The 11,750-nt window shown below is 43.1% G+C and overlaps 1 pseudogene; it reads left to right on the plus strand.

Moving 5' to 3' along the window:
* The first annotated feature begins 3,134 nt into the window (after window positions 1-3,134).
* Window positions 3,135-4,187, plus strand: LOC125519542 (annotated as a pseudogene).
* The last annotated feature ends 7,563 nt before the right edge of the window (window positions 4,188-11,750 follow it).

The following is an 11,750-nucleotide window of genomic DNA, read 5'->3' on the forward strand; positions in this document are numbered from 1 at the left end:
TTATGTACTATTTTTATTTTTACTATTCACGAGGATGCGTATGAGCTCACGAGTAGAAACGATACTCTCTTCGAGGGTGTGGTGAGTAAGCAATATCAAATACTGACTCATTCAATTGTTCACAATATCGTAGGGTAGCATGTGCTTTTTGTTCAAAAAGGCTGTTAGTTTAGCAGAGCCACATTATTTAACAGCTGCGCCGTGGAATGTAACGATATTATCCTTTTTCTTTTTGGAGGAAGTTGAATAAAGTTGCCTTTGATGTATCCACCATTGACAGGTAAATCCGGTACTTGAAGGACCATAATTTAGCCTCGTAATCTTGCATCACCCAGTCATTGACAGAAGTTGTCCAGGGAGTCAAGCCACCCAATAAAGCAAGTGTACCCTCCTTGTCGAACAACTTAGGGACGACTGGAGTGGACAATGCATCCATCGAAATGACTAATTCTATGTCAAATTCAATAATGTCTTCACCGCCTCCCATAATTTCACTGGTACCATAAATACGCTAGTGCAGTCTTCATGGTGGTGGACTGATGGTAAACTGGAAAATGCGTGTGGATAACTGGGTTACAGATGTACAACTAGTTACCCCGAGAAAATATAAGGAAGGCATCACAGGACCCTTGCGACAATCTGGAGAATGGTGTTCGGAGCCCAGGAGAAAAGGTTAGAGCTGCTGATGGGAAACGACGTCACGAACAACCACAAGGCTGGTGGCCCGCCTGTGGCCATCGATCATGGGGAGCAACGGCTAGCGCCCGTGGTGCTCATGCAAGAATCTGGGTGTGATCACGCCACGTCATGACATGGTGATGGCACGACAGCGGCCAACGTCCTTCGGCGACAACCTATGAGTATTTTTCAATGATCTTTTTGGGAAGGACCTCGTGTAGGGTCACGCCTCTCCTTCCTGGCATCGTAGTGCTCTATCGATTCCCGTCGGTTCGAAAGACATGGCAAGATTTAGTCCAACAACAGCTTGAATCAAGGAGAGAGGCAAGTAAGGTGATAAAAAGCTTAAGTTTTACATGAATCACTATTCTTAATGAGGTTATAAATACAGTTATTCAAACTGGTATATTTTCAAATGACGAGAGAGTTCCAAGTCTTAATTTTTTAGTGTGATCTCGGCCATAGTTTTATCTTGGACTTCCCCACCTTTCGATTTCACTGTGACCTTTGCCAGTAATCCTCTGTTGATTTGTTCGTGTGCTGCTCAGCTCTCTCCCTCTCTTGATCCATCATGTCGTATATGAAATTCCCTCATGTCTTCATTCCACTTTATATTGCCGCAGGTGGCCAGGCTAAGATGTGGTCTCTGTCTTGAGGAAGATGCACACTGCGTGATGTATACAACTACAAACATTCCGAGGATGAAAGTAAATATTTCTTGGTTCTTATGTTGGGTGATTTGCAACACGAGATGGTAACTAATTCCTATTGTTCGATTTAGTGCCACTCCATCATGTTTTGTTTCTAATGCGTTTAGGCATTAGTTACTTTCTGAAGCGTTAATGACAAGTACATTTACATGGGCCTTTATTATACATTTACATGCGCAAGTGATGAACGTATGTACACTACACCACAACAATGTATTCCCAACGGACGCGTGTTGGGTTAAGTTAGCAGTTTGGTATTCGAAAGATGTTCTCCCACAATATAGTTTTTCGACACACAATTCATATTTTATTAGTTAAAAGTGAAAGTTTTGGTTGTACCCCCCTTATCTAACCATCCATTTTGTGCCTCGCGGTCAATTCATGAACTTTCCACTTTTGCATCTCCAAAATAAATGAGCATATGGACATCAAACTTTACAGGTCAACAACGTATTCGATCTACGACGTGTAACAAAAAATTCAGTTTTTTTGTTCAAATTAAATTTTGTATATTTATAATAGATCAACAAATTCCATATTCTCTTTCCAACATTTAGTTCCAAAGTTATAATGATCTATAAAGTTTGATGTACATATGTTTTATCATTTGAGAGGAACCCACAAAAGAAATTTGTATGTCCTAAGTTAGTTGGATAGCACATATCTCGAAGCAATGTTAGAGGGTATAGATAAGGGAGTGTGCACTTAGTATTAGCAAAACCAATCTCTATTTAAAATTTTGGTCAAAGTTTTACTCATAATATCGGAGAAAGTAGTTGCTAGAAATTGATGAGGATTTTGTGCATTTACAGAATATATCTAGGAGATATATAGTAGCCAGTTAATTTTGTGAGATCATTTATGTACAGATATGTGGTCATTTTATTGTATTAATTGTAATAGGATTTTTTGGCATGGTACTAAAATTATCTAAATATTGGCCGATGGAAATAGATAGCGCTCAAATATTATCACGAGAAGGCATGTTTTCAATCCTTTAAAACTCAACCACACACACTAGCAGGAACACACTACCCAGATCGAGAAATACCGATCTCTCACAGTAGGTTTGCTACGTAGTGAGCCTGCCGGCCAAGATTTTGCTTTGGGATCTCATCTACCGTTAGTCGCCATTCCACTGCACTCTTCCATTTCAAGGTCTGTTATTCAATCCATAGCTGGTACTAGATGGTAGTAGTAGACAGTAGAGACTAGTAGTACTGTGCTGCATAGGTACTAGTAGTACTGTGCTGCATAGGTAGATGCATGGTTCGCATATATTCATTTTTTATATGAGAAGTATATATAAGTAAAAATCGTAGGAGTGGCCGTTCAGTTGGAATTGATCTTCCTGTGGTGCCGTTTTGTTTGTAGTATTAATTCAGAGGAACACCATAGCAGACCAGAGGAACACCGTTCGTTTCCTCTGATTTTATGGAGTCAAAACATTCGGGCCGAGCTCTTTTTTGTAGGAAAGCCCGAGGAAAAGAGATATAATGCTACCCTGTGATGCAACTCTTCTTTGCCATGGGCTGGTCCAAGAAACACGCGTAGGTGAGTTTGGTCCATAACTTGTATCTAGGCCAAGTAGTGTTATTGGCAGGTCATCCTACAATAATTGTGTCCCGCCTTTTGAATAGGTCGAGGTGGTTCACTAGTACATATATTTCTGTTATTTTAAAATAATGAAGCATAATTTGTGTGCTAATAGGATCTTGTGTGGAATTGCAGGCACTTGAATTGCACATGGAGTTTGGAACTACAGTCTCGACCTGCAACGCGACGGGGGTTCGGGACGGTGGTTCAGGATAGCCACATCTTTGTGGTTAATGACTATAGTGTCATCAAGGAAACTGGACCGAACAATTTTATGAGGTCCCATGCCTTCCAAGTTGGTGAGTATGACTGTTCAGTAGATTCTACCCACAAGGAATCAATGCTGAAAGCCAAAAGCACATCTCTATTCTTGTTGAGCTTATGATGGAAAATGCTGAAGTGAAGGCAATATTTTGTTATCGATTGATCTCCCCAGGAGGACAGAGCACGGAGTTGAATCAGATCGGAGTGTTAAACTTATCTAGTGCAGAAGGCAAATGTAGGATGGGAGGGTGTGGGACAAGGTAATGGAGAAAACTTTGCTTGAAGCAGAATATGTGGAATTTGACCACTTCTTGATTGAATGTTCGATCACTGTTATGAAAGATCCATTGGTGACTTGCAGTGACTTACTACTTTCACCCCAAGTGAAGCTGCCACAATCCCATCTATCAACTGATATGGAAAATCTATTAGAGTCAAAAGGAGGGGCGGACGTGACCTTCTACTTCCAAGGTGAATCATTTCTTGCACATATGGTAGTGCTTGCTGCAAGGTTCCCTGTGTTTAGGGTGCAGCTCTATGGCCCAATGATGGAGAAAGACGGATCATCTATAATCCTGCAAGTTATGTTACCTGATATATTTAAGGCTCTCTTATATTTTGTACACAGACTACTTGGTGCTTCCTTTCAACAATTTCGATGACGAGGACATAGAAGAGATTGTACGCCACTTACTCGAGGCTGTCGATCGATACGCAATTGAAAAGCTGAAGCTCATATGTGAGGCTATTCTTTACAGGTGTCTTAAAGTACAAACAGTGGCAACTACATATGCGTTAGCTGATCAACATTAGTGTAACGATCTCAAACAGGAATGCCTCAAATTTATGGCATCTCCAACAATACTTGGTGAAGTCATGGCAAGCCAAGACTATGATAACCTCAAGAGAAAGAGTGCTAGTTTTTCTAAGCGTAAATGAAAAGTATGTTTACACGAGTCTTTATTATACATTGACAAGTGCAAGTCATGAGCGTGTGTAGGACATGGAGAGTGTGGATGCAACCAATCCAAGACTTGGCGTTTGCTAGTGAAAACAGAGTGACGGCTAAACCAAATTATACACTAACTGAAGCCAAATACACTAGTGAAGACAAAAGTGATGGGCTAAACTGAAGGCCACATACAATATTTGTTGGTGCTAATCTTGTTATAAGGTCTGTCAGATATTGGATTAGACTTCAACTCTATGCATTAGTTCAGTATAGGATAGTTTGTACGTGCAGTGTTTGTAGCGTGCATGCATTGGCTTTCTGCTTAATTAGTTTCATGTAGCAAATAAGAAGGACCTGTCACGTCGTATGTGGACGTACAGGTATAGATCAAGTCGTAGCTAGTTTGGTCAGCTCCCGAACGATTCTCCGTGGGATGGCGCGGGTAAAAAGGATCGTGCGGAGGCTTTGCATTGTAATGCGCCACGTTCGGTTGTGCGTGCTGCCGGAAAGAATAAGAGAAGAAAACAAGAAAAGAGGACGGTAGTTGCGCCTCGCAAAATCCTGTGTGTTCGTCTTCCTCCCTCTCTCGTCTCCACCGTGTACTCTGGCCAGCGATTTATCAATTGGTATCAGAGTTAGGTTGTGGCCGGAGGCGTTTGGGGCGGTGACGATGGGGGATCAGTCACCGAAGAAGAGCGACGCTGGTAGCGGCGAAAAGTACACGCAGCTGACAGAAAGTAATTACCAGTTGTGGGCGGCAAAGATGAAGATCATCCTCAAGCCAATGGGCGTGTGGTCGGCGATCACCGGAGAAGACGCCGATGAGGCCGAGGATCAAGGAGCCATGGCTGCTATCTCGCAGTCCGTCCCCGACGACGTGATGATGTCCATCGTGAGTACGAGTCGGCGAAGGGAGCTTGGGATGCGATTCCGTACCATGCGCATAGGCGATGAGCGTGTTGGTGCAGGCCACTTGACAAGGCGCTTCGAAGCGGCTTAACCATGGCAAGATGGCCGAAGAAGTTGGCGCGTTCGGGCGCCGACTCACCGCGCTCGTCGGAGAAATTCAAGCACTTGGCGAGAACTTGCAGGAGCACGCCGTTGTCAAGCGGCTGGTTGCGGCGGGTCCCGGGCTCCCTGCCGATAATCGGGACAATCGAGCAATGGGGCGACGTCAAGAAGATGTCTGTCGTTGAGGCCATTGGGCGGCTGCGAGCGTTCGAGGAGAACCAGTCCGGACGGCGCCAAGACCGCGGCGACGACGGCGAGATGTTGATTCTGGTCTCCCGTGCGCAGTTGGAGGCATTGGTCCAGGAGAAAAAGAAGAAAGAAGAGGGTTCCAGTAGCGGCAGCAAGAATGGCGACGGGCGTGGCGACAAGAAAAAGACCCGTGGCAAGTTCGACAAGTTGAAGATTATCTGCTTTGAGTGCGGGGAGAAAGGCTATTTCAACTCCGAGTGTGAGGCGTTGAAGAAGGAGAAAGCGCTTCTTACAGCTGCCGACGTTGACTACAAACCGGGGCTGCTGATGGCGGTGGCATGTGAACTTGCACCGGGGGCGGAGGAGCAGGTCACGGACGTCGTCCAACCAGAAGATATGGAGGTGAAGGAGGTGCTTCGCCCCTTGGCCATCGAGGCCGAGTTGGAAGCGGCTAGGGCCGAGGCTGAGCAGTTACGCGGTGAACTGGCCGAAGCCAATGCGAAGTTGTATGTTGTGTCCCACGAGTACAGGACAGATGCAAAGGATGTAGCGGTTGCAAGTGCTGATGACAAGTATATGTTGCTCCTGGAGTCCGTGCATGCTGACAAGCAGGATGTTCAGCGAGCAAAAAAAGAGAAGGCTGAGATGCAAGAATCACAGCGTCTGCTCCGTGAAGAGAATGCCTTGCTGCATGTTATGGTGAAGAAGGCAATGGCAATTGCCGTGCAAGCTGGCCCAGTAATGTTTGCAACGACGCCGGCGGCAACAACCCCGGCCGCAACAACAGTGACTCATACTGGCTTGGAGTGTCCAGCGCCGGACCAAGGGAGGGTTTATTCTTCTGCAAAACAAGGTAAAGCCCAAGAGCTAGTATCATCAATATCCCAGTTATGCAAAGTGGAGGTGCATCCTGTAGTAGATCAAGTAGAGAGGATTTTTCTGCATGAAAAGAATGTGAAGCCAAAACTGGGCTCTAGTGATGTGAATCATAAGAACAACACTTGGTATTTGAATAGTGGTGCTAGTAACCACATGACCGGCAGTCGAGAAAATTTTGTTTTGCTGGATGAGTCCATAAAGGGAAGTGTAAAGTTTGGTGATGATTCAGTGGTGAAAATTCTTGGCAAAGGCACAGTGTTCCTCCAGAGTGTAAGCGGGCAGCAAATACTTCTTCATAATGTGTATTTTGTGTCCAAGCTCACAAGCAGTATACTGAGTCTTGGGCAGCTAGATGAGGAAGGGTGCAAATCAGTGCAACGCCGTGGGTTCATGAGTGTATTTGATCGCTCCGGGAAGCTGCTAGCCAGAGCAAGGAAAACCAAGAATTGACTCTATGTGCTGAATCTGAAGAAAGCGGCAGACGTATTCGATTCAGCTACAACGACAGCAGCAAAAAGCAGAGGTTTTGCTCATGGCGGCGCAAACGTCGAGCCGGCATGAGGGTGCTCGGTACGCAAAGAAATAAATGGAGTAACAAGATTAGGGAGGTGATTGTTGGTGCTAATCTTGTTACAAGGTCTGTCAGATATTGGATTAGACTTCAACTCTATGCATTAGTTCAGTATAGGATAGTTTGTACGTGCATGTGTTTGTAGCGTGCATGCATTGGCTTTCTGCTTAATTAGTTTCATGTAGCAAATAAGAAGGACCTGTCACGTCGTATGTGCACGTACAGGTATAGATCAAGTCGTAGCTAGTTTGGTCAGCTCCCGAACGATTCTCCGTGGGATGGCGCGGGTAAAAAGGATCGTGCGGAGGCTTTGCATTGTAATGCGCCACGTTCGGTTGTGCGTGCTGCCGGAAAGAATAAGAGAAGAGAACAAGAAAAGAGGACGGTAGTTGCGCCTCGCAAAATCCCGTGTGTTCGTCTTCCTCCCTCTCTCGTCTTCCACCGTGTGTACTCGGCCAGCGATCTATCAATATTAGATTTACAGAAACTAGACACGGAAGGCGAGACCCTATGTGCGCATCGCGAGCGTGTTCTGTCGCCTTCAATTAACAAGCTTGAGCGGCCAGCTTGCAGTTGTGAGAGAAAATCAAGAAGACACACCTGAGAGAGAGACGACGGCGGCCAGTTCGGGCCAATGGTTCACACCTGTGTTATGGAAGAAGGCGGAGTAGAAGGTCCTCGTCGGAATGAGGCAAAGCAGCAGCTCAATTGAGTGAGCGAGGCGAAGCCAGGGAGGAGGGTGAAGCCGTGCGAGCCCGTGCTCGTCGCAACCAGTTAAGGAGGAGAGTAGGAGCTAGAGGCTATAGTGCGAGGTTCTATCTAGACGGAGGCAAGCGAGCTCGGCCCGGAGTGTAGGAGGCAGAGCAGCCGGAGCCACCATGGCCTGGTGGATGGGCAAGGTGAGACGGAAGCATAGCTCGCCTATAGGGAGCCAGTAGACCTGACGTCACATATGTGTTTTTCCTTTTTAATTTATTTCTATTAAAAAGAGTATATACATTATTATGAAAAAATAATTTATATTTTTTTAAAAAGTGTTCATTCCACATTGAAAAATGTTCATACTGTGTAAAATATGATTGCTCAATATTTAGGAAATGTTTGTACTCCCTTTTTAGTCTGCATATAAAATTTGGTCGAAGTCAAACTTTGTAAAATTTGACCAACTTTATAAGAAAGAATATCAACAATCACAGTATGAAACCAATATATTAGATGCATCATGAAATGAATTTTGATACCATATAGCTTTAGTATTGTAGATGTTGATTCTTCTTTATATAAATTTGCTCAAACTTTTTGTAGTTTGACTTTGACCAAATCTTATATGCAAACTAAAAAGAAACGGAGGGAGTACCATTCGATAAGAAGTATGTGTCATTTCGAAGCTATTCACCCGTTTCCAAAAATGGACGTGGAATTTTTTTTAAAAATTATACAATGTAAACAATGGGTGCATAATTCGGAAAAATGTTTCATGCAGTTTAGAAACAATGTACATTACACATAAAAAGAGCTATGAACAAAAGGCGTGTCAAGGCAAAAGCAAAACAGAAGTCACCAACATTCTCAGACATGCCCTATGGAGATTGAAGGCTATGGATTCTTCTTGAGAGCTCATATGCACACTCATGAACAGTAAAAAACAGTAAATGATAAAAAAAAACTGATTATCTTGGAACAAACATTGACGAATTCTCCACATGTGTGCAAATTGTTATGACGAAACAACACATAGAGCATCAATTTTTTTTTTCTACGGAAGTAGTTTTACATGTTTTTTATTCATGGTAATTTGCACGCATGTTCAGAATTGTTAATGTTTGTTCACATTAAAAAATCAGATTTTAAAAAGTTTGTATACTACTTTTCTTATTTTACTGTTCACGAGGATGCATCTGAGCTCGCGAGCAGAAACTTGATGTCCCTGATCTTTGTGCATCTCATGGCCTAGAATTGGAGCTAGGATTTCGGAGAGGGTGCGGTGAGTAAGCAACATGCAATACTGACACATTCATTGTACACAATACCATAGGGTAGCACGTGTTTTTTTTGTTGAAAACGACTACTGATTAGCACAACCATGTTGTTCAACAGCTGTGCACCGTGGGCTCCAAGGATCTTATCCTTCTTTCTTGGAGGAAGCTGAAAAATTGTCTTTGATGCCCTCCACCATCGACAGGCCATCCGGTACTTGAAGGCCCGTATTAGCCTCGTAATCCTGCATTACCCACATTTAGAAGTTAGCTTGGAGTCGAGCTACCCCATAAAGCAAGTCCCCTTCGTGTCGAACAACTTCCTGATGGCACGGCTAGGGGACCGCGCATCCATCGGAATGACTGATTCTATGTCGAACACAATAATGTCTCGACCGTCTCCTGTAATGACTTGCTCCATAAAGAGGCCAGTGCTGTGCCATGGTGGTGGACAGGTGGTAAACAGTTAGATGAATAGCGCATTTTCTTGAGTAACTTTTGTTCCGTGGAAGGCGGCGAAACCATTGTAGGAAAGGCCAGAGTGCTGATGGGCCACCGGCGTCACAAAGACGATGAGCTTGGGCCCCGTGTGGCAGTCGACATGGACATGACTGGCGGTGGCGGTGCTCAAGAAAAGAATGCGGGTGTGGTGTCACTGCTGGGCAATGGACATGGTGACGACACGCAGCGGCCGACCTCCTTGGGTGGCAACCAGATGAGTATTCATGTCAATGATCTCCTCAGGTAGGTCCTCGAGCAGGGGTCACACATCTCTACCCACTTCATTAGTGCGTCGACGACTTCGGGTCGATTGAAAAGACATGGCAAGCTTTAGTCCAATAACAAACTTTATCAAGAAGAGAAGCAAAAAAGTAATGGCAAGACATTTACATATGGGTGTTTAAAATGGCAAGTACATTACATGGTGTTTATTATATAAATTGAAAACTTCAAATGATGAACATTTGTAGGATGTGGACAGAGTGGATGCAACCAGATCTAGACTTGGGGATTCACTAGTGAAAACGGAAGTGACTGCTTAAACCGAATTACACTGAAGCTAAAACCAAATACTTCTAGTGAAAACAGAGTGCCGGCTAAACTAAAGCCAACATACAATGCTAGCTTAACACAACTGGACTCGGAGGCGAGACCGCTCGGATGGTCCTCGCGATGGTATAGCGAAGCTATGTGCCGCATCATGAGAATGTATTTCGCTGTAATTGACTAGCTTGACCACTAGCCGAAGGTGGAGAGAGAAAATCAAAAGACGCACAGAGAAGAGAGACAACAACGGCCAGTTTTGGGTTTGCAAAATGCTCACCTCCATTGGTGTTAGAAGGTGGGTGGAGAAGGCGCTTGCTAGAGACAGACAAGCATCGGCTCGTTTGAGTGAGTGAGGCGACGCCAGGACGGAGGGTCCAGCCGTGTCGGGGCCGTGCTCATCCGTGACTAGGCCAGGAAGAGAGTTGTAGCTGGAGGCCATCGTACGAGAGTTGGAGTTGGAGCGGCAGGCGAGCAAGCTGAATCTGGTATCCAGGAGGCAGGGCAGGAGCTAGGACAGCAAGGTGGATGGGCATGTCAAGACGGTAGACGAGCTCACCTAAAGGGAGCAAGTAGACGTGATATCACACATGTGCTTTTTTCTTTTTATTTTGTTTATATTAAAGAAATAGTAAATAAACAAAGTTTGCTCCACTCTTAGAAAATGTTTGTACCGTTCATAAAAATTGCAAGTGACATTTAGTTTTTGCATGCATGTCAAGAAAATGTATGTGACATTTTTGGAAAATGTTTGACATTATATTTTTTTGTGTAATCCAAATAAAATGTTTCGTAACGTACAAAATGTTCAGAACTTGTATTTGAGAAAACATTAATCATATATTAATCTTTTAACACAGACACACACACACAAACACACACACACACAAAGTATTTTCAATGTAAAAGATATACAATGTGTAAGAAAAAAGTAGACATCAAAACGTCTACATGAAAATTAGTTAATCATATATTCGAAAATGTTCAAAACACGTATTTGGAAAATTACTAGTCAAGTATTGAAAATCTTAAATCTATATTCAAAATATATTTTAGATGTATAGAAAATACACAATGTTTATGAAAAACAGTAGACACCAAAACATATATTTCCAAAATGTTAAACATGTTTAAAAATGTTTGTAATGTACATTAAAAGTGTACAATGTGCATAGAAAAAATAACAGAAAATAAAATAAGAAAACCCCAGAAAAACAGAAGAAAAAACAAAGAAAACTGAAGAAAATAAAGGTAAGGAAAGAGGAATAAAACGAAAACCAAGGACAGACAGAAGAAAACCGATGCAAAAAAGTGAAAAAAGTATAAACATCAAAAAAAGAAAACTACCACATAGGTATAATACTGGATCGGCCCAGTAGTGCCTCGTGTAGGCGAGAATTATTAGCAAGGCAACACATTGATACCCCTAAAAAAGGGAGCAAATTGATTTCGAAAGGAGCCACATCTATCTTCTATTATATATTAAAGTATTTGACGGGTTTCCCAAAAAAGATAAATAGACTAAAATTACCACAATAATTAGAAATATATGACCATCAAATTAATAAACCAATTTTTTATAGCCATTAGATATGATTGTAAGTTAACAAACATACAGTTATAAATCAAATTTGCAGTTTAACATTTTGGTTTTAGCCTGACCACGCATTCTCTAGTGATCAATCAACATAGCACCATATTAGAACATGTATACGCTAACCAACATGTGGTTGGATGGTTAGGAGAATAGTGGTATTCACCAGCCCTTTCCATGAGGGTTCAAGTCCTAGACTTGGTGCTGGTGCTCTCACTTTCCTTGGATGCGGCTGGGAACAACATACAATTATAAATGGGTTGGACAAAGAAATGTCTTAGCATCA

This window comes from Triticum urartu, chromosome 7 (assembly GCF_003073215.2).
Source record: "Triticum urartu cultivar G1812 chromosome 7, Tu2.1, whole genome shotgun sequence".
In the NCBI taxonomy this organism is placed as follows: Eukaryota; Viridiplantae; Streptophyta; class Magnoliopsida; order Poales; family Poaceae; genus Triticum; species Triticum urartu.